Source organism: Schistocerca piceifrons, chromosome 1 (assembly GCF_021461385.2).
Source record: "Schistocerca piceifrons isolate TAMUIC-IGC-003096 chromosome 1, iqSchPice1.1, whole genome shotgun sequence".
NCBI classification, from domain to species: domain Eukaryota; kingdom Metazoa; phylum Arthropoda; class Insecta; order Orthoptera; family Acrididae; genus Schistocerca; species Schistocerca piceifrons.
The window spans coordinates 656,443,210-656,467,817 of record NC_060138.1 but is presented as its reverse complement, the minus strand read 5'-3'; positions in this window follow the sequence as shown (position 1 = coordinate 656,467,817).

The following is a 24,608-nucleotide window of genomic DNA, read 5'->3' as shown; positions in this document are numbered from 1 at the left end:
AGGCCTTCCTATTTTTAGTTAGCTGGTAAAATAACGTCGAAAAAGCAGTTAAGTTTACCATTGGAAATTTTATTCTACTCACAAAACATTGTTTACAAATTGCACTATTGATAAAAGGAAATGTTTTAATACAGGATGGTAAAAACCAACTGCGTTCAACAAAAATGTGAACGAATATTCCCTGAATGGGTTTCCAAGTTCTACAATGGATCGAAGGATGACCTATGCCATATCACATCTATAATTTAGGTTTAAATTAAGTTTCACAAAAGAGAAAACTATCAAAATGGTCTACAGTGACCGTCAATTATCTTTAATTACTTATCTAACTTGTAAATTACAGTGGCTGATGTGGCTTCTCAATAACTATATAACAGAAAAATCATCGGATTTCAGATTTTTACTTCAAGTGGCAAATGTGAACACCATGAGCTTTAATTGACGATCGACACTAGTATTATTCAAAAAGGGGGTGTAACAGATGAGACTTCTGCAGTTCTGAGTGAAGCTTTATGCCCTGTTATGCAGCATCGCGTGCGTTCATTACCTTGTCGGTGTTCGTCAGGGGGCGGCGGGCAGCACAGCTCCGCTCACCTCGCCGTCTCAGAAGCAACTCTCTCCTAACTTCTCCTTACTACAATTTACCGAAGTTGGTTTAAAAAAACTATCTGGCTGTGTTTTCATCTGACCAATCAGGGTCTCAATTTTAACCTTAAGCTCCGCCTACAAAAATTCTGTCTATCCAATAAGAAACGTTATACTTTTGGTTGTGGGGCAATGTTTTTAAAGTTTGCAACGTAACAGAGACGCGAAAAAGTCTCACGCTTAAGCTTGCAGCTGGTGTGGTCCTTTTAGTGTTATCGTAAGATCTATACTGTTCTTCTGGAGGGCTCTATCTTTTAACATGGGCTGGGGGGTGGTCCTGACGTAACAGAGATGCGAAAAAGTCTCACGCTAAAACTTGCGGGCTGGGGTGGCCCTTTTTGTGTTATCGTAAGATCTATACTGATCTTCCGGAGGGCTCTAGCTTTTAACATGGGCTGGGGGGTGGTCCTAGCGGTTAGCTGGCACGTGGGTGTCCGTCCCTTATCGTAGGGCCTTCCAGCTTAACACGGTTCTGCTCTCGGCTTCTGTTCTCGTTTCTCCCCTCGGAACTGCGTCTGTCTCACGGTGGGAAGGTATGACATGCATTTAGGCATTCTTGTGTTAGTCTGTGGTATTCCATTTGCTCACTCGTTACTCGTATTACTTTGGTTAATTTAATGTCACGATTTATTCGGAGCTATGTGACATACTACTGGGTTTGCTTATCATGTCAGGGTTTTCATGGAAGGTTTTGGATTTGCCTGACACCTTACACAGTACGTAAAGAAATATGAATGTTTTAGTAGAACCACTTTTTTATCTTTGTGATAGATGGCGCTGTAATAATCACAAACATATGGCTCACAATTTTAGACGAACAGTTGGTAACAGGAAGGTTTTTTAAATTAAAATACAGAACGTAGGTACGTTTGAACATTTTATTTCGGTTGCTCCAATGTGATACATGTACCTTTGTGAACTTATCTTTTGTGAGAACGCATGCTGTTACAGCGTGATTACCTGTAAATACCACATTAATGCAATAAATGCTCAAAATGATGTACGTCAACCTCAATGCATTTGGCAATACGTGTAACGACATTCCTCTCAACAGCGAGTAGTTCGCCTTCCGTGATGTTCGCACATGCATTGACAATGCGCTGACGCATGTTGTCAGGCGTTGTCGGTGGATCACGATAGCAAATAACCTTCCACTTTCCCCACAGAAAGAAACCCGGGGACGTCAGATCCGATGAATGTGCGGGCCATGGTATGGTGCTTCGACGACCAATCCACCTGTCATGAAATATACTATTCAATACCGCTTCAACCGCACGCGAGCTATATGTCGGACATTCATCGTGTTGGAAGTACATCGCCATTCTGTCATGCAGTGAAACGTCTTGTAGTAACATCGGTAGAACATTACGTAGGAAATCAGCATACACTGCACCATTTAGATTGCCATCGATACAGTGGGAGCCAATTATCCTTCCTCGCATAATTCCGCACCATACATTAACCCGCCGAGGTCGGTGATGTTCCACTTGTCGAAGCCATCGTGGATTTTCCGTTGCCCGATAGTGCATATTATGCCGGTTTACGTTACCGCTGTTGGTGAATGACGCTTCGTCGCTAAATAGAAGGCGTGCAAAAAGTCTGTGTCGTTCCGTAATTTCTCTTGTGCCCTGTGGCAGAACTGTACACGACGTTCAGAGTTGTCGCCATGCAATTCCTGGTGCATAGAAATATGGTACGGGTGCAATCGAGGTTGATGTAGCATTCTCAACACCGACGTTTTTGAGATTCCCGATTCTCGCGCAATTTGTGTGCTACTGATGTGCGGATTAGCCGCGACAGCAGCTAGAACACCTACTTGGGCATCATCATTTGTTGCATGTCGTGGTTGACGTTTCACATGTGGCTAAACACTTCCTGTTTCCTTAAATAGCGTAAGTATACTGCGAACGGTCCGGACACTTGGATGATGTCGTCCAGGATACCGAGCAGCATACATAGCACACGCCCGTTGGGCATTTTGATCACAATAACCATACATCAACACGATATCGACGTTTTCCGCAATTGGTAAACGGTTTCTTTTAACACGGGTAATGTATCACGAAGCAAATACCGTCCGCACTGGCGGAATCTTACGTGATACCACGACTTATTCATTTGTTGCTGTTACAGCGCCATCTATCACAAAGCGAAAAAAGTGGTCCAACCAAAACATTCATATTTCTTTACGTATTACACGAATATGTAATAAAAATTGGGGTTCCTATTTTAAAAAAACGCAGTTGATATCCGTTTGACCTATGGCAGTGCCATCTAGCGGGACAACCATAGCGCCATCTGGTTTCCCCTTCAAGCTAGACGAGTTCCGTTTATTGTAATTTGTTCGTTTGATGCTTATTTCGTGAGATATTTGGCCCGGTCACCATCAATGGACCACCCTGTATATTGTGCGGACAAAAATATGAAAATACTAAAAGCACAATACATTAACTTGCCTAATACGATGTACGAGGCCCGCTGGCATTGAAAACAGCATTCTGTCACTCGAGATGGATAAATACAGGGCCTGTATGGTTTTGAAGTGGATCTTATAGCATTCCTCCTGCAAGATGGTGGCAATTTCATGTGAGGACGCTAGAGATGGATAACGATCATGTTCCCTTCTCTCCAAAGCAGACCACAAAGGCTCAGTAATATTGAGATCTGTTGACTTTGGTGGCCAGGGAGATGTCAAAATTCGTCTTCGTGCCCACAAAACCAGTCCTGTACGATGCGAACTATGTGGACAGCGTCTATGTCGTCCAGGAACACAGTATCACCATTGGGGAAGAGACATTGTACGTACCACGGGATGGACATGATCAGCCAAGATCGTCACACAATCTTCGGCAGTAATGCGATCTTGCAATTTCTGGGGCTGTGGGATACCACGATACGACTGCCATAATCATCATCGAATCCCAGCCATGTTTCACTCTTGTGACGTAAACTCAGCCAGAAGTTGGAAACAGTGTGAAACAAGACTCATCTGACAAAATAACATTCTTTCTTTGAACCATAGTCGAGGTTTTATGGCTTCGGCACTACGTCTTCCTGTTAAGTGTATTTGGCTCATTGATGGGTGGTTTTGGAGTTCCAGCTCGCGCTGCGATTACATGCTTACGAAACTGCCTTCATGTTGTTTTGGTGCTAACAGGGTTCGTGAGTGCGACATTCAATTCTGCAGTGACTTTGGTAGTTTTCACCCTCGTACATTTCGTCACAGTCCTCTTCAATGACCGTCTGTCGCAATCATTGACAACACACACTCTCTCGCGCGCTGTGGCTTAGCGAATGACGTTTTTCCTCTTTTCCTGCATGCGCCATAATTCTTCGGGAAGGGGCCTCTTGATCTACCAAACACTTCGGTTACGGAAGCAGCCACCATATGTGCACCAAGAATTTGCCCACGTTCAAATTCACTTGGCTCCGACATAATGCCCTCACAGCTACACAGAACACTGTTCTGACCATGACTGACAGTTGCAAAGTGTTGAAGACATTGCACAGCGCAGCCTGCAGGCTTGGTTAGTATCTGCATCTATGTTCAAGCATACAGTTCTCGTGGTGTTTCCATATTTTTGTCCAAACCATGGAAGTATGTTGACAGACTTAACGGTGTACGCCGGACTCATTGTCCCGGTCACAATTAGAGACACATCTCGCTCTACTGATTTTTATTGGTAAGTGAAGTGTTACAATTTTGATGATCGTTTCCGCGAAAGGTAGTTAGCTCACTAAACCTAAATTTTACTTGTTGATGTCGCTGCGAAGTAAATGCAGTCGACATTTAATATGTTACTGACATAGTAATAACTCCGCTCAACACAGTTAGTTAATACCTGAAACAATAAAAATGCCACAAAAAAGAGAAAAAAACTAACAGAAGTTAGTGTTAAGAAATCAAAGAGCCGCTGCTACCCAACGTCCTGAAACTCATTTTCTTACAAGGGAACCTCCACATGGCACCCCCTCAGATTTAGTTAAAAGTTGGCGCAGTGGATAGGCCTTGAAAAACTGAACGCAGATCACTCGAGAAAACAGGAAGAAGTTGTGTGGAACTATGAAGAAAATAAGGAAACATACAAACTGAGTAGTCCATGCGCAAGATAGGCAACATCATGGATACTGTACGCTCAGGAGCGCCGTGGTCTCGTGGGTAGCGTGAGCAGCTGCGGAACGCGAGGTCCTTGGTTCAAGTCTTCCCTCGAGTGCCGGCACGGTAGCTCAGCGTGTTCGGTCAGAGAGCCGGTTGGCCTCTGTAATGAACAACTGAGTGGAAGGATCAACCACCGTCCCTGAAGCGAAACCGTTCCATAGGCCAAAACGAACGGCCACGATGTGGATACTCGCCATGACTGCACACGCAGTCATTGCCAAAAAGCAGTCAGACAGCATGCAGTTCCTCACGGACTTGTGGGAGGAGCACAAGAGGGCAAAACAAAGCGCTACATATCGTCAGACTTTCCACAACTTCCTGGAGATCCCGCTGACCGCCGCCTTCAGGGACGCCCTGTCTGCCGCCACGTGACGTGTCCGCCACCGCCACCGCCGTTGCCGTCGCCGCCGCCGCCGCTGCCATCGCCGCCGTCCACCGCCACAAACCCCCCCCACGCCCTTGTCGCAGTCGCAGATGTCCTCCCACACCCCAAAAGCACCAACAGTGATGCGTGTGTTAAAGTGCTTAAGTGCTTTTTATTTAAAAAAAAAAGTGACAGTGAAAAGTGATTGAACGCGTAAAAGTTTACAATACAGTGTCAATATAACCGTAGCTCCGAGTGTCCTTTTGTCTTTTGTGCTTTTTTTTTGTTTTTCTACCTTCCATCGTGTGCAATCGAGAGGTGTGCGAAACTGTGAGTACCACAAAACTATTACAGGCCTATCAGTACAACAAACTAGTGATTTACATGCTTATATATGTCTGTCTTTCCACCACGAATAGTTTCCTCCGTTCAGTCTTCCTCACTCTGACGCACCACCGATAGTAAACTAGCTCTAAAATTGCACTATATAATGAATCCTAGTGTATTGCTCTTTGCTCAATCGAAAAAAAAAACAGGTTTAATAATTCGCTAAAATAGTAATGTCCTTTTTCTTTTGTCATGGATTGTTTAATATGTTAAGACAGTTTTTCATGAGGGTTCCCCTTTGGATACCACTTTACTTATCAAACAAGAGCTGACAACTGATACACTCGTTAATATTTCTATCAAACTGATTTCATGCCTAGTGCATGTCTCACTAAGGTCTCGTTTTTCAAGACCCAACGTAAAATGCCTCCCCCCTGTTTTCTAACACAAGATTTAATAAGAGGATAGTAATAACACAACATTATTTTAAAATGAACAGAGCACATCCTCAACTCAAAACATCTACAGAAATAATAACAATAATAATACCATAACTAGTAATAAGTAAAATCCATGAAATAACTTTGTTTTCTTATATACTAATTATTCTCTGTAAATAACTAGATCGTACAATCAATGCTTACTCCAAATTCACTCTGCCATACGTATAAATGTAGCGTACAAAGGCTCAGAAAAGCTAAATTGCTAAACTACAACAATAAACGGTGCAAGAAACAACTAAAAAACCTCTGACTGACAGACTTTCGAAAAATATTTAAAAAAATAAAAATATAAAAAAAAACACCAAATGAAATAATTACCTGGACAGTACAGTAACAGAAAAATAAAAGCAAAGAATGGATTGTCTCGTCTTTACAAGTAAAATGTAAACTGTATTTTGTAAAACGAAATTGTTATTTTCTAAATAAAAGTCTATATACGTTAAAAAAAAACTTGAACAGGATGTCTTGCGACGTCCGCAACGACCAAACACAGCGATCAATAACGAAAAAAAGAAAAAAAGTGAAAAGTTTAATTTTTTATTTTCAGACAATTATTTTCTGAAGCTGCACAGGTACACAGAGCTGTATTGTTTACGTGATCATGTGTCAATTATCAGAGTTCAGGCACTCACACATTATCAACTTCGCTCTCCAAAATTCCAGGACATGTTCAGATTTGCTTGGACATATGCAGGATTTGACGGTCTACACACAGAAAAATTTGAAAACGTTAAAAACGTATGTTTTGACAGAGCACAGGGAAAACTGTGCGACCGTGAAACTGTTGCATTCATTTGTTGCAGTTTATGTGACATCATTTTTTGGGAGTGATTATCACATCCAGAAGAAAACCTAAATCGGGCAAGGTAGAAGAATCTTTTTACCCATTCGACAAGTGTACAAGTTAGGTGGGTCGACAACATATTCCTGTCATGTGACGCACATGCCGTCACCAGTGTCGTATAGAATATATCAGACGTGTTTTCCTGTGGAGGAATCGGTTGACCTATGACCTTGCGATCAAATGTTATCGGTTCCCATTGGAGAGGCACGTCCTTCCGTCTACTAATCGCACGGTTTTGCGGTGCGGTCGCAAAACACAGACACTAAACTTATTACAGTGAACAGAGACGTCAGTGAACGAACGGACAGAATAGAACTTTGCGAAAATAAACTTTTCACTCGAGGGAAGACTTGAACCAAGAACTTGTCGTTCCGCAGCTGCTCACGCTAACCATGGGACTGCGGCGCTCCTGAGCTCATACTATCCTTGATGTTCCTATCCTGCGCATGGACTACTCAGTTTGTATATTTTCCTTATTTTTTTCATAGTTTCACACAACTTCTTCCTGTTTTCTCGAGTGATATGTGTTCAGTTTTTCAAGGCCTATCCACTGTGCTAACTTATAACTAAATCTGATGGGGAGGTTCCCTTGTTAGCATCTCTGGCTGGTGTGGCACAGCTGTGGAGGGCAATTCACGACTCTTGGAGGACGAATTTCAGTCGACTGCGGCAATCACTCGCTCCACATACAAAATTTTGTCACAAGTGAAGAATTCACTTCGGTACTCGCTCGAGGAGACTGAGAGAACCATGGAAAACCTGAAACAAGCTGGCCAGACTGAGGTATGAACTGCCGCCCCATGTATTTATCGAGGTTTTATATAATCCTCTGAAGTACCTGACACTAGAGTGGCTGCCAACTTCACACTTATCACCGGAGGGCGTAAGTGAGATACCTAACATGCTTATCACTTCTACATTTCTCATTTTAGTTCAGACTGTACAGCTATTGACTATAACTTCATTGACCTAGGCTACTCCCGCGGCATCTCCTCTATTTTGCTTCGGAATGTGCGATAGCTGGGTATAACTTTCCAGTTCCGCAGACTGGGGGAGTTCGTTAATTAACCCACAGCTGTGTATCGATTATGCGGGCTTTTTGCTGTTAGTCTGCGTGGCTCCGAGTCGGTGGAGCGTGATTGTATACCGACGAAAAGTTTTTAAACCGATTTCAATTACAGTGTCAATTAAAATTATATTATGATTGAGGATGATATTGTCATGTAACTGATGCAAATGATTTGATTTAAATGAAAAGAAACTTTTACAAGATAATCTGGTTTCCACTTTTTTCACTTTGAGGTTCGGTCACTGGCGCTAAATATGAACTATTAATATCGTTTATATATGATCTGTGATTTAAATGTCTGAAATTACTATTTTTCTGTCGATGCACTTTATTCAATTGACAGTGAACGCCGATTTATATATCACGCGTTTGACGAACTATGGTTCCATCAACGTTTCTCTGCTCATTGCAACAAATTAGGGATCTAACAAGGCTCCCTTTGAATATTGTAAAATAGCTGTGTTCAACTCATGGAGCTTTCACCGAAATAATATTCACTCTGAACATTTATTTCTAAGCTTCCTTCTCTCTTTTTTAAGCAAGAGTATCCCACATGCAGCTAGGAAAAAAATCCGTCATAAAACAGTGGCATGTGTAATAGTAAATTTTTTACTGACGTTTATCACCATCGTCATAATCAATGCCATCATCTCTCCTTCTTCTTCTTATCTGATCTCATCTGTCCTCGATACACAAAGTGGCTCCACTTGTTCTCAAACCGTTATCCTCATATACAAATCCCTACCTTGAAAAAGAAGAAAGATTAGCTTCGCACTGTCGGCATTCTATTCTACAGCTGCTGGTTGTCCATATTGTGAATACACGTAAAGTAATTATTGAGTGTTCTAGAAGCCTGCAGGTAGGCAACCACTCGAAACCTCTGCATTCCGGCATGCCTAGTAACAGGCGGCCAGGACTCCCGTCACGGATTTTCACAGTTCTGGCACATTTTTAAAGTGCACAACAAACCTGGGCAGGTGGCACTGAGTGGAGGGGCCAGGGAGGAGGCTTAGAGGGATCTTTTGCCATATTATTCACCCCTGTGTCAATGGCGAACCCCTCTGCGATACACGACAGGAGGGCTGAGAAAACGTAAGCCGCCTTTACTGCTTCGAATCGCTTCTAAATATCGTCGAATGGGTTTTAACGGCTCTTGTGTTTCCGTTCTCTACAGCAGAACAAAAATTGCAGTCGCCCTGCACTCCACAGCGGAGCGAACACTTTCAGTCTGCTTGCGAGCCCACGATGTCCTGAGAGAAGGATTGAAGCACCCGTGGGGCGTCTGCAGTGTCACACAGTGAATGGCCGTTTGCTACGGCAGAATGTGTGCAAATCAGCGCCTCAAGCGAAGGCGTCGTTTCATTGCCGCCTTTTATGCAGCCGCTTGAAGCCTTTTCAGTCGTTCTGAGCGGCGGTGTATCTGAAATGATTTCATCGCCCACAACCAAGAAAACTGCGTGATTTCAACACTGGGCGTCGAGGCTCTAACATACAACGCGGAGGCGTCAAAAGAAGTGGTAAAATGTGGTAAGAGGGAATGTGAAGAGTTTCCCATCATGTGACACGACTTGTGACATTATTGATCCACCTTACATCTCACGCGAACGTCTAAGCTGTGGCTTGTTTTTCGTGTACATCGGTACCCTGCTGTTTGAAGCGTCGCGAGTCCGAGGGTGACGTCACAGGGTGCCACGCTTTTGCACCAGTAGAGAGGTAGGCTGTAGTCACTTTTGAGCCAAATTCCAAACAATGAGAAGTAATTACGGTAGTTTGAAAAAGTAATCCATTATTGTCTTGTGCGCTGTAAGTTCGTTCTTGTGTAAATTCTATTTTCTTTAACAAGCAAGCTTCCTACTCTTGTTGTAAGCTACTTTTGTCCGGTATATTTTACAACACTTACCCTTCTTCTTCAGCCGCCATTGTTACATCAGTTTCCAAACAGGTAAACTTTTCTACAGTGTGCTACACTGAGTCAGTCAAAGTTGACTGTGGCCAGTGGCGATGCTCCATTAACCCTCTAAATCTGAGACTACCCCAAAAATTCCAAAATAATTCGTACAAACTGAATTTAATCGGATCTGGTTATATACCCTCGTAAATGTTTTCAAAGATTTTACTTCTGAACTTCGCATATGCACTCGCCAGTATTATAATGCATCACTACTCTAGCTTTGGAACGAATGACAGCTTGGAATTGCGTGTTTCTAACGAGCGTGCGCAATAAGCCAATTTCTTTAACGTGGCGGACTGGAGCTTCTACAGAGTGGAAACGGTTTTTAGAAGCTGGCGTTTGATTTGTTTCACCGCCAGCAGGCGGATATACGCCTTGGAATGACAAGTCATTCAGCAGTTCCCTATCAGACAGCACTACTTGCACGGTCTAGCACGCTAACAACAAACAGGGCAGAATTAGAAACCATTAACTCTTAATTTAAATGTTTACTTAAAACAAAAAGAACAAAAAGGCAGTCATAATTCATAGAAAATAAATGTGACTGCATCATTGGATCTTTTACAAGATGGTAGGAAATAGCCTATGTAAATAGCCTATGTATTTCCACTGTTCCTCAGATTAAAATTTAGTAGCCTTACTTATTTCAAACGTTGGTAGTTCCGTAACGTGTCTGTAGGTTTTCGTATCAACAATACTAGACGTGCTTATGGTGACACCTGGAACACTAATTATGTAGTTAAAATGTAGTAAGTAGTGGGAGTGATCAACTGATTGTGGACTATGTTTCTGTGTGCACTGTGAGGTGTGAGGTGTCATCGACAGTCTGTCTTCTCAATGTGTTGTTGACAGGAAAACCTTAAGTTGTCTAGTATTGAAATCATTATCTTGTAACGCACGGTATTGCTGACTACCTCTAAGTACCATGGACGCGTTTATTTCATCACAAGATCCACTGAATTTCTTAATAGAAAACCCTGCATTCTTCTCTCATTTGTCTCTAGAAGATAAACTCCTGGTGAAGAAACGAAAGCCGATGCCAAGTCTGTCTATTAAAAAATCTTTTGGAAAATTTGTAAGACGTTTCCAAACTCGTTTGAACAATTCAAAACAGTGGTTAAATGGCAGCGTTGTAAGGAACAAACTTTTTTGTTTTTACTGTGTGCTATTTCGAATGAGTAATGACGGTTTTGAACGGCGTAAATGGGGAGTTAACGAAGACAGTCTTCAAAATTTCCTTTCGAAAGTTAAAAAGCAAGAATGTTCCATTTGACATATCGCAGCAGGTGTTAAGTACAATCATCTAGGTACAATAAAAACTGACCATACTCTTTCAGAAACAACACGCCTGGAGGCTTTCAGACATAATGATGAGGTTAATCGAAAGAGAAGTATTATCAAGAGACTTATTCCGACTAGCTGGTTTTTAGCACGGCGTGAAGTATTTAAAGGCACTTCCTCTGACACACAGAATGAATTAGTAGCTTTTATTATGGATGTTGTTAAAGAACACATTTCAAGTGAAATTAAAAATAGTCGTTTCATATCACTACAAGATGACGAAACAACGGTTGTCTCAACTAGAAGTCAAATGGGTGTAATTTTTCGTTTCGAAAATAAGGAATCAGGAGAAGTACAAGAGATATTCGTAGGGTTTTACGACGCATCCAAAGACCGGAGTGCACAACGCATAGCGACTGTTTTGTGCAAGTGCTAAGCAGTTGGCATATTGATAAAAACAAATGAATACCGCAAATATACGTCGGCTGCAGTGCAATGGCAGGGAAAAATCATGGTGCCCATTCTGTTGTGAGACAAGCATATCCTCATGCTCTCTATATCCACCGCTACACACATCAGTTGAACTTAGTCCTCCTCTATGCTTGTAAAAAAATTACATACGTAAAAATTTTTGTGGCAATCTTTCAAGATTTCACGGATTTTTTAGCCGTTCCAGTAAAAGAAGTGAACTTCTGAGGGAAAGGGGATTTAAACTACCAAGTCCTTGTGAAACAAGGTGGAATTTTCATTCACGTGCTGTGCAAACCACTATTCTTCACTATACAGAGCTGAGAGCAGCATTTAATGATGTGATAAAAAATGATGGGTGGCATGATAATTCTTTAAGCAAGCAATTAGGTTAAGTTGTATACTGGATAATCAACCTTTTGTTTTTCTACTGCAGCTGTACAATTCGATTTCCCAGCATACAAGTATCTTGTTTGACATCTTTGAAAGTTAAACTGTGGACATAAGACGCTGTAAGCTCGAAACTGGAAACGGCAGTAAGGCTGTTGAAAGACTAAGATGTGAGGAAGTTATTCTGAGATGCATAGCGGAAGCTAAGAACCTTATAATTTCAGATGAAATTTATTTTAACGAAGCAGAAGCAAGTATTCATAAATTGAGAAAGATAGCATTCGAAATAACTAACGCAGTAGTAGTAAACTTGGAAAACAGATTTCAGAAATTTAGTGAAACAGGTTTCACAGAGCTTGTAAATGAGAAGAAGTTCTGGGGTTATAGAAGATCAAACAATTTTCCGATACGTGAAGTTCAAAAACTACTTAAAATATATCCTTTCTTTGACAGTGAAAAACTGAAAGGAGAACTTATGTCAATTTACGGCAGTGAGGATAAACGTCTGAGGACGTCCTTAAATTCATTATAAACAATGGATTAAAAGACATTTTCTCTGTATGTATGAAATTACTGTCGGTGCTTCTGGCAATTCCAGCAACCACTGCGTCTTGCGAAAGAAGCATGAGTACATTACAACGCGTTAAAATCTACCTTCGCAAAAGACTGGCAACTAACAGACTGTCAAACTTGGCGACTTTGGCTGTAGAGAAGGGAACTACTAAATCTTCAACCAAACGGCAGGACTTCATATCTCATGTAATCGATGTTTATGCTCAGAAAAAGGACAGGAGGATAGAAGTAATTCATAAGAAGATGTAACGGCGAGTTACATCTTTGATCGTTGTGTTATCTACCAAATACTTCCTTAATGAATCCTTTCAAGTTTTTTCACTTTCTCTTGTCAGTAACCTCGCGGGGGGGAAAAAAAATTGTCCCTCACTAAAGAAGCACACTGGGCGCTGTAGATGATGTACGACTGATACCAGGAGGTAACGTGACTCTCCATCGCTACATATTTAATAGCAGTGAAATGTTGCGTTGTGTGCCGGCCGGCGTGGCCGAGCGGTTCTAGGGGCTTCAGTGTGGAACCGCGCGACCGCTACGGTCGCAGGTTCGAATCCTGCCTGAGGCATGGATGTGTGTGATGTCCTTGGGTTAGTTAGGTTTAAGTAGTTCTAAGTTCTAGGGGACTGATGACCTCAGACGTTAAGTCCCATAGTGCCCAGAGCCATTTGAACCATTTGTGCGTTGTGTGCCCCTCAGTTGTATGGCATCAGCGTAGTAAGATGTATTGACAAATGAAGCTGCCTAACCCACAGCAACTTGACACGGTTGCCACCGTTTCAGATCCAACAGGAATTGCTGCAGCCAGTGAATTCAGTTCCGAGCCAACACTCCGAAAGGAACTGCCGCAATGCACCGTTGGAGTCGGGTACTTAGCAGGAGGCTACAGCTCACAGCGGCTTATTCTGCTGCACAGAAACTTGGACTGCAGCTGAATGGAAGCGTCTAGTGTGCTCCGAAGAGCCGCGATTTTAGATATCTCTCGTGTCGACACGAGTGGCACCACTAGCTGCCAGAGGTTTTATGAACCAGGCACACGCTGTGCCACTTCCTAATGATAATTCATTTCTCATCGGGAAGTAGTCAACTGACAGAATGACGTCGCATGAAGAACTACTTCTCCTCCCACTTCCATCACAAAAGAAAAGCCGAAATGGTATGAAAATGAGAAAACATCCAATGTATATTACTCCATTGACCCAAGGATTGTGTTACAACCCCTTTGACGATATAAGCGTGGAGGAGAGTAAATTTTTCAGTCATCTTCGAATGTCGGTATCGTTGTTTTATGAGGCACTTGGATACATGTAAGGAAGAAATGCATACCTCTTGTTGCACCTAGATTGGTGCTCATAATCGCAGAAAACATTAAGAAGACACGCGCTGAAAGAACACTGGAATTCAAAGGGGAGAGCCGCACAGAGTTGATTATTTAGTACATGCTTACGCTTCCACATTCATAAATAATGCTCATGATCAGACTGGAAAAATTAAAAAAAAGTAAGCTAATTCTAGTTGAAACTGCAGTGAAACATCTTTGGGTTAAAAAACAAAATTGTGTTTTGCTAAAGGCGGACACTATCGAAAAACATATGTATTGTGAAAGTAGACACGGAAAAAAGAGCTTCAACCCCAAGATGATTATGTTACATATGATTATACACTGTCTAGTCACATTAATGTGACTAACTGTCAAAACTCTGAATGTGGTCCCCATACTTGTTTTGAGTCATTGAGCCGTCCAGAACGACGAGATCACCCACGGAATGCCACGAAAACATTCCCCAGACCATAACGCTCCCTTCTCCGGCCTGGACTCTTCCGACGATTGTTGCAGGGCGCTTCCTTTCAGACATATCAGGCCGTGCAAGCCAACGGCTGTCTCTCCGATGGAGCACAGAGCGTGGTTCATCTGAAAAGGCCACATGTCGCCACTCACTGGACGTCCAGTTGCGGTACTGGCATGCAAATTCCAGCCTTCGTCGCCGTTGAACAACTGTCAGTATGGATGCATGAATCAGGCGCCTCCTGCGGAGACCCATGAGCAGTGGTTGAGGAGACTCTGCTGGCAGGGCCTTGCTTCATCTGCGCGGTCTGTTCTTGAACAGTTGCACGTCTGTTACTCCGCACACATCTCCACAACCGTTGTTCATACTTGGTTTACAAACTTAGCCGTTGCGTTCCATCTGCCGCTGTTGAATGATGGAGGCTGTTTTGCAACGTGGATCAAATGGAGCTTGTTGTTTTCAGCCTACTGTTCCATTAGTTCCCCATCTCAGGTTGTGTATATCCCCAGGCCGCATTGTGACTGTTGAAGTCTCCCATTATTATGTCTAGTATATCCTTGTTCTTTCCCAAGGGTGTACTTAACTGATATGGTATGTTGGGCGGCTTATATACAAAGTGGATGTTTATGTTACCCAGACTTACAGAGACTATTTGTACGCTATTCTGATTATTGGTTTTACCTTCCGTGATTTTGAGATTGTTCTTGACGAAAATTGCACTTCCGTATTGATTATGAGGAATCTCTTTGATTAGTTGCATGCCAGGTATTCTTGGCCTTGTGGAGTCTGGGCCTCTGTGCGTTTCCTGGAGGCACAAACCATCGCACCTATAATCCTTGCACATGTTTGAAATAAGATCTTGTTTTGCATGTGACATTCCTTCAGTGTTGAATGAGATAATTGTCAGGGTTGGCTCTGTAAGGTGCCTTTTGTGATCTCTCATTTTCCGCACTCTCATGAGCTTTGTAGTCATTGGGTAGAAAGATTAGCCGGCAAAATGCCGTTGCCCGGGGGACGCCCGAGTGGATATTTCTCACTCTTCTTGGAGGCTCTTTCATTGATGAATTACGTTTCACCACTACCCCCGATGACCCCCATTGGCGAGTATGTCGACGACGTGGATAGACGTGCCGTTCTTCCAACGATTTGGAGAGGCGCAGCGGTGCTGGTCCTGCCGTCATGGTGTGGAGGGCCATTGGGTATGACTTCACGTCACAACTGGTATTGGTTGATGGAAATCTGACGGAAATATGAACTCTGCGTGATACTGAGGCATTGCTGTGGGCAAAAAGATGCTCAGATCTGTCCCTGATAGAAAACTTGACGGATTAGTTGGGACGTTAACCCCGTCCCAGACCAGCTACAACAGATTTGTTTCACATTACCTCAGGAAAGGATACTACGGCTTTATGACACTTCGCAAATGAATCAGGTCATGGATCCAAACCAGAGGGGGGGGGGGGGGGGGGGGGGAGTGGCAATGAGTGGGCTCATACTGCCAAGTTATTTGTAAATTTGATCGATTCTGCAATCACTGCAGTAACATCACACACCCTCTCAACCTGTGAAGTTTCATTTTGTGCCACCCTCCTCATCGGTGTTCTTTATTTTTCTTGTCAGGCAGTGATTTGTTGTTGTTGCGTTTAGTCCGAAGACTGGTGTGATGCAGCTCTCCACGCCACTTCCTGTAATATTGCCTTCAAGTTCATTTCTCTTGTACAAACCCTCTGTATATCCTGTGTGAGTCTCCTCACCTTCGAATAACTACCGCAACCCACAAACATTTGAATCTGCTAACTGTACTCGTCTCTTCATCTTTCTCTGCAATTTTTACCCCCTCCCCTCCAGTGCTACATTGAAGATCCCTTGATGCCTCAAAATATGTGCTATCAATCGATCCCTTCTTTTAGTCAAGTTATTCCACAAATTTCTTTTGTCTCCAAATCTGTGCAGTACCTCCTCGTTAGTTACAGGATCTACCCATCTAGTCTTCAGTGTTCTTCTGTAGCACCACATTTTAAAAGCTTCGATTCCCTTCTTGTATGAACTGCTTGTCGTCCACATTTCACTTCCGTACGAGGGTACAATCCAGACAAATGCCTCCAGAGAAGACTTCCTAAAATTTAAATTTACATTCGATGTTGAAGAATTTCTCTACTTCAGAAATACTTTTATTGCCGTTGTACATTTTATATTCTCTCTGCTTCGGCCTTAATTGGTTTTTCTACTGCCAAAATAGCAAAACTCATCTACTACTTTTAATGTCTCGTTTGCTAATCTGATACCCTCAGCATTGCCTAATTTAATTCGACTACATTCCATTACCCTTCTGTTGCTTTTATTGATCATCATCTTACAACCCCGTTTCGAGACACTGTCCATTCCGTTCGACTGCACTTCTAAGTCTTTTGCAGTATCTAACAGAACTATAATGTCATCGGAAAATCTCAAAGTCTTTATATTTTCTTCTTGCACTTAAATTCCTTCTGCAAATTTTTCTTTGGCTTACTTTACTGTTTGCTCAATGTTCAAATTGAATAACAGTTCTAAATGTTCAAATGGCTCTGAGCACTATGGTACTTAACATCTTAGGTCATCAGTTCCCTAGAACTTAGAACTACATAAACCTAATTAACCTAAGGACATCACACACATCCATGCCGGAGGCAGGATTCGAACCTGCGACCGTAGCAGTCCCGAGGTTCCGGACTGCAACGCCTAGAACCGCACGGCCACCACGACCGGCTGAATATCAGTGGGAACAGGCGATAGCCTCGTCTGACTCCTTTCATAACCACTGCTTCCCTTTCATGTCCTTCGGCTCTTATAACAGCTATCTGGTTTTTGTACCAGTTGCGTATTACCTTTCGCTACCAGTATGCTACCCCTGCTACACCATAATTTCGAAGAGCGTATTCCAGTCAACACTGTTAAAAGCTTTCTCTGAGTCAACAAATGCTATATAAATGTAAATCCGCCATTCTTCAACGTATCTTCTAAGATAAGTCGTAGTGTCTGTATTTCCTCGAGCTTTACAGCATTTTCTCTGGAACCCAAACTGATCCTCCCTGACGTCGGCTTCTATCAGTTTTTCCATTCTTTTGTAAATAATGCGTGCCAGTATTTTGCAACAATGTCTTATTAAGCCGCCAGTTAGTAATATTCACACCTTTCCGCATCTGCTGTCTTTGGAATCGGAACTATTACATTCTTCTTGAAGACTGAGGTTATTTCCCCTGTCTCATATGCTTGGCATATCTGGTGCAATAGTTTTGTATCAGTAGTTGTAAGGGAATGTCGTGTAATCCAGGGACCTTGTTTCGGCTTAGGTCTTTCAGTGCTCTATCAAATTGTTGTCGCAGTGTGACACCTCCCATCCCATCTTCCTTTACGTCCTCTCCTCTTTCTGTATTACTGCGTTCTAGTTATCTTTTTAAACCTTCTTTAATTTTCCTGTGGGCCGTATCTACACTGATGAGCCAAAGCAATGTGGTCACCTGCTTAATGGCCACTTTGTCCGTCTTTGGAATGAAATATATCGCCGATTCTGCATATCAGAGATGCGGCAGTTTGTTGGTAGGTTTGTGGAGGTTGTGGCATTAGATGTCTACGCACAGATCACAAAATTCACGTAAATAACGGGCCACTGATTTGCGTATGCGGTGCTGGTGCTCGATAGCGCAAATGGTCGCCAAGGCATCAATGTGAGTTCACTATAGTGCTCCTCAAGCCACTATACTTCGATTCTGGCTCCGAGACACAGACAATTATACAGCTGATAGATGACATCACCGTCAGGGAAGACATCAAGCATAAGGACATCACACACATCCATGCCCGAGGCAGGATTCGAACCTGCGACCGGAGCGGTCGCTCGGCTCCAGACTGTAGCGCCCAGAACCGCACGGCCACTCCGGCCGGCTATTTGCAGTTGCCAGCGTGTCTTTCATTACTACCATAGGTCCCACGCAAGCACAAGAGAATGTCTCCCACAACATGATGATGCTCCCACCAGTCTGCGTTCGTGGTGCGCTGCATGCTTCGAGCTGCAATTCACCTTCTACATCTACATCTACATCTACATTGATACTCCGCAAGCCACCCAACGGTGTGTGGCGGAGGGCACCTTACGTGCCACTGTCATTACCTCCCTTTCCTGTTCCAGTCGCGTATGGTTCGCGGGAAGAACGACTGTCTGAAAGCCTCCGTGCGCGCTCTAATCTCTCTAATTTTACATTCGTGATCTCCTCGGGAAGTATAAGTAGGGGGAAGCAATATATTCGATACCTCATCCAGAAACGCATCCTCTCGAAACCTGGCGAGCAAGCTACACCGCGATGCAGAGCGCCTCTCTTGCAGAGTCTGCCACTTGAGTTTATTAAACATCTCCGTAACGCTATCACGGTTACCAAATAACCCAGTGACGAAACGCGCCGCTCTTCTTTGGATCTTCTCTATCTCCTCCGTCAACCCGACCTGGTACGGATCCCACACTGATGAGCAATACTCAAGTATAGGTCGAACGAGTGTTTTGTAAGCCACCTCCTTTGTTGATGGACTACATTTTCTAAGCACTCTCCCAATGAATCTCAACCTGGTACCCGCCTTACCAACAATTAGTTTTATATGATCATTCCACTTCAAATCGTTCCGTACGCATACTCCCAGATATTTTACAGAAGTAACTGCTACCAGTGTTTGTTCCGCTATCATATAATCATACAATAAAGGATCCTTCTTTCTATGTATTCGCAATACATTACATTTGTCTATGTTAAGGGTCAGTTGCCACTCCCTGCACCAAGTGCCTATCCGCTGCAGATCTTCCTGTATTTCGCTACAATTTTCTAATGCAGCAACTTCTCTGTATACTACAGCATCATCCGCGAAAAGCCGCATGGAACTTCCGACACTATCTACTAAGTCATTTATATATATTGTGAAAAGCAATGGTCCCATAACACTCCCCTGTGGCACGCCAGAGGTTACTTTAACGTCTGTAGACGTCTCTCCATTGATAACAACATGCTGTGTTCTGTTTGCCAAAAACTCCTCAATCCAGCCACACAGCTGGTCTGATATTCCGTAGGCTCTTACTTTGCTTATCAGGCGACAGTGCGGAACTGTATCGAACGCCTTCCGGAAGTCAAGAAAAATAGCATCTACCTGGGAGCCTGTATCTAATATTTTCTGGGTCTCATGAACAAATAAGGCGAGTTGGGTCTCACACGATCGCTGTTTCCGGAATCCATGTTGATTCCTACATAGTAGATTCTGGGTTTCCAGAAATGACATGATACGCGAGCAAAAAACATGTTCTAAAATTCTACAAGAGATCGACGTAAGAGATATAGGTCTATAGTTTTGCGCATCTGCTCGACGACCCTTCTTGAAGACTGGGACTATCTGTGCTCTTTTCCAATCATTTGGAACCCTCCGTTCCTCTAGAGACTTGCGGTACACGGCTGTTAGAAGGGGGGCAAGTTCTTTCGCGTACTCTGTGTAGAATCGAATTGGTATCCCGTCAGGTCCAGTGGACTTTCCTCTATTGAGTGATTCCAGTTGCTTTTCTATTCCTTGGACACTTATTTCGATGTCAGCCATTTTTTCGTTTGTGCGAGGATTTAGAGAAGGAACTGCAGTGCGGTCTTCCTCTGTGAAACAGCTTTGGAAAAAGGTGTTTAGTATTTCAGCTTTACGCGTGTCATCCTCTGTTTCAATGCCATCATCATCCCGTAGTGTCTGGATATGCTGTTTCGAGCCACTTACTGATTTAACGTAAGACCAGAACTTCCTAGGATTTTCTGTCAAGTCGGTACATAGAATTTTACTTTCGAATTCAATGAACGCTTCACGCATAGCCCTCCTTACGCTAACTTTGACATCGTTTAGCTTCTGTTTGTCTGAGAGGTTTTGGCTGCGTTTAAACTTGGAGTGAAGCTCTCTTTGCTTTCGCAGTAGTTTCCTAACTTTGTTGTTGTACCACGGTGGGTTTTTCCCGTCCCTCACAGTTTTACTCGGCACGTACCTGTCTAAAACGCATTTTACGATTGCCTTGAACTTTTTCCATAAACACTCAACATTGTCAGCGTCGGAACAGAAATTTTCGTTTTGATCTGTTAGGTAGTCTGAAATCTGCCTTCTATTACTCTTGCTAAACAGATAAACCTTCCTCCCTTTTTTTATATTCCTATTAACTTCCATATTCAGGGATGCTGCAACGGCCTTATGATCACTGATTCCCTGTTCTGTACATACAGATTCGAAAAGTTCGGGTCTGTTTGTTATCAGTAGGTCCAATATGTTATCTCCACGAGTCGGTTCTCTGTTTAATTGCTCGAGGTAATTTTCGGATAGTGCACTCAGTATAATGTCACTCGATGCTCTGTCCCTACCACCCGTGCTAAACATCTGAGTGTCCCAGTCTATATCTGGTAAATTGAAATCTCCACCTAAGACTATAACATGCTGAGAAAATTTATGTGAAATGTATTCCAAATTTTCTCTCAGTTGTTCTGCCTTAATGACGGCATTTGTGGAGACGGCCAGCGACTTAATGTAGCAAAGAGCCGACGCATTTCTATTGATCGACGGTCAAATGCGGATAGTCCCGTACCAACTGCAGTCGTAATTGACGATGTTGTAGGTTCAACATGTCAACACGTAGGGGTGGTCTGCCTGTATAGCTCCATGTTCAACAATGTACGACGAACGGTGTGCTCCCAAACACTTATGCGTACACCAGCATTGTGCTCTTTCGCCAGAGATGCCACGGGTCACCATCTATCCACCTTTACGGAGCAGACAAGCCTCCGAACTCCACGTTCTCTGAAGAGTCGTGGACATCCAACCATTTGGCACCTAGTGGTTGTTTCACGGTCCTTCTACCTCTTTACGTAGATGCTCACGACAGTAGCACGAGGAAATTCGACCAGCTTCGCCGTTTTGGAGATAATCCTTCACAGGCTCTGCGTAATAATAATTTCCCCTTTGTCAGAGCCACTTGTCTCAATGGATTTCCCCATTTGCAACCCATACCTTTGGTCGACTGATGGCCCGTCCCTGTCTACTCCGCTTCCACACTGTCGTTACCGCGTCGTCACCAGGCGGCGTCCAACGTCGCGGCGGGCAGTGATCATAGTGGTTTGGCTGGATCTGTGTATCTTTCCGCTAGTTACACGTGCTTCTATAGACTCACATTTGTCCTCTAGCCACTCCTGTTTAACCATTTTACACTTTATATCAATCTTGCACACCAGCTATTTCGTGAAAATGTGTTTAGTACATTCTAGGAACAGATTTACAAAACGGAGCTACGAAGTTTTTGGAGGATTTTACGTAGCGCTGTTTTACAAACGGCTGAAGTAACAATCATATTTACAACAGCTCGTCTTTCATATTCTGACAGCGCTCTTAGAATAGTTCTGTGAAAGGAACTGGAATGAATATCCGGATATTGGTGTATATTGAAAGACGGAATCCACCTAGTAACCATGTCTCATTACTATACTTCACCCATTCAGGAATTCATTTCCTTTATTAATATTTCAACTGTATTCGTATTCCATGTGCTGCTCGAGGCAATATTTTATGTTCATCGAATGCGAAAGTTTGATTTTATTCTTTCGCCAACCGCTCATTAGTGGAAACATTGTAGAGGTACCTTCATAATTTTTTTTTAACGGGTTTACAAATGTAGTTCTGAGTTGTCGTGCGTGCGAACATATTGGCTTAAAAGAAATGAAAATTTGGTCACACCGAAGTTACGAGTCGTGTAACAGAACTGAAACAGAGTCTACAAAACTAACGCCAGAGTCATATTCAAAACACAGGGAACCAATAGTTAAAATTTAAGGAACTTCACCAAGCATCACTTCCCTCAAGAGTAAACTGCAGACAGTGTACAGTTTCTCCCCCTCGGATGTGACGCTCATCTTAAGATAGGCAAACGTGGGAGCTATTTTACTGAAATAACAATTATTAACGATGACATAACGACTTTGCGTTCCTAACTTTTGTGTGTCGGACTCGTAGCACGCTAAATAATGAAATGTAAAGGTAACTAAACATTTAAAATGTGCTTAACCAATGCTCCCTCCCCGCCCCCCAATCTCTCTCTCTCTCTCTCTCTCTCTCTCTCTCTCTCTCTCTCTCTCACACACACACACACACACACACACACACACACACACACACACATACACACAAATACTGGACGAGAGCTGCAGTAATCAGGGTTGGCGTTGGACCGATGAAGACAGAAGTAAAATTCAGGACACCAACTGGAAATTTACGTCACCTGCTGAAGAAGGGAACGAGCGCTTTTTCGGTCACCTACCATCCGGGAAGCAACATTTTGTTCGCCACTGTACGTTTGCTTTCCTTCCCCCTCTTTCCGTGCTACCATTCTCTTCTTGTCATCTTCATATATCTTTCACTTGCCCCCCTTCCCCTCCATAAGCTCCCTCAGAATGATTCACGTCAGGAAAGAAATACGGATGAATTAACCTAAAAATATGACTTTGTTGGGAGCAAATTGCATTTGTGCAGTAGAATGCAGAAGGTTCTGGTACTGTCGTTGCTTTCTCTCTACGTGGCAACGAATTGAAGTGGCTGCGAAAATAAATTTGTTAGAGCGAATATTTAGTAGATAAATCCTTGGTTGGTGAATTACATTTCTTCAGGATTATTCCGATAAGTCTGGGTATGGTATCTTCCTGTCACCACGTCTGAATTTACGTAGTTCTTTCTTTTTAAAAAGCTCAGCAGAGGCACTTGGTTGTGGCTGATTCTAGAGACCGATTGCCTATCACATGCTCAAACGATATCAAATCCTCTTGGTTATTTATACGAGAATTACCTTTATTTATGTTGAAAGTCATCTACCACTCTTTCCACGAAGTGCTGGTCACTTTGAGTTCTCCAGCACCCCGTAAAAATTTTCTATGGACCTGATCTCCCTTTATACAACTGTGTTGTCTCGAAAGAATGAAAATAGCTGTTTCATTTCCGTGCATCGTGTCGGAGTAGGGTAATGGCTTCCCTGTTTCTCCCGTAGATGTCACTGTAGCTCAATAGTGAAAAAATGAAATGATTGTGGAGTGCAAAAAAGATGTATGATGGAATACTGTTACTTGTTGCTGTTGACGTCGTTGTAGTTATTGTGGTCTTCATTCCGAAGACTGGTTTGATGCGGTTCTCATCGCTAGTTTGCCCTGTACACACCTCTTCATCTCTGCTTTGTTACATCAGTTTGAACCTGCTTAGGCTCTATGCACACCAGTGATTTACTGTCGTGAGGTCACAGCGTCATCTCGTTGCACGTTTTAGCAGCACGTGCGAAACCATCGAGCCACGCACACTACGGCTGAGAAGCTGTGAATTCTCTGTGACGACGCGGCGGGGAAACTGTGCTCGCCGACCACTGCTGCTACGCAGCGATCTCGCCAACCGCCGCGAAAGAATCATCCCGATATTCACCTGGAACGATGCAGGGAAACCACGGAAAATCTGGATGGCCGAACGGGGATTTGAAGCAATTCGGTTCCTAAACTCGTCATTAGTTATTCGATGTACTCATCTAATATTCAACATTCTTCTGTATCATCACATTTCAAAAGCTTCTGTTCCTTCTTGTCCACCTTTCACTTTCGAGCAAGGATACACTACAGCCAAATACCTTCAGAACACTTAAAGAAGTATACTGGGTGTTAATAAAATTCTCATCTTCATTAACACTTTTCTTGGTATTCTTGTATGTTATACCATCTCTACTTTTGCCATCGTTAGTTATTTTGCTGGCGAAATAGCAAAACTGATAGACACCCTTTCATTCTCATTTCCGTATCTAACCCATCAACCTCGCCTTATTTAATTAGATTACATTCCATTATTCTTGTTTTAGTTTTGGATACACTTAGTAGTTTGATTTTGTGTATTAAAGATAAAATCGTCATTAACTTGGCATTTGGTTTGAGCACTTCTTAACAGACACAGAACTAACTGAATGTAGGATAAATCAGCACTTACATTTCAGAGAAGGCTATGCTGTGAGGAACGTCACCTACTCAGTGAGGTGGTGCAGTTGTGAGCCATCGGACTCGCCATATTGGAGAGAGGGGAAGGGAGGATATTGAATTCCCCAAACGAACAGGCAGATTTAAGTTTTACTTGGTTTTCTTAATTAGCTTAAGGGAAATTATTGCTTTGAAAAAGAAATGGTTGACTTGCTTCCCCATTCTTCCCTAATCCCA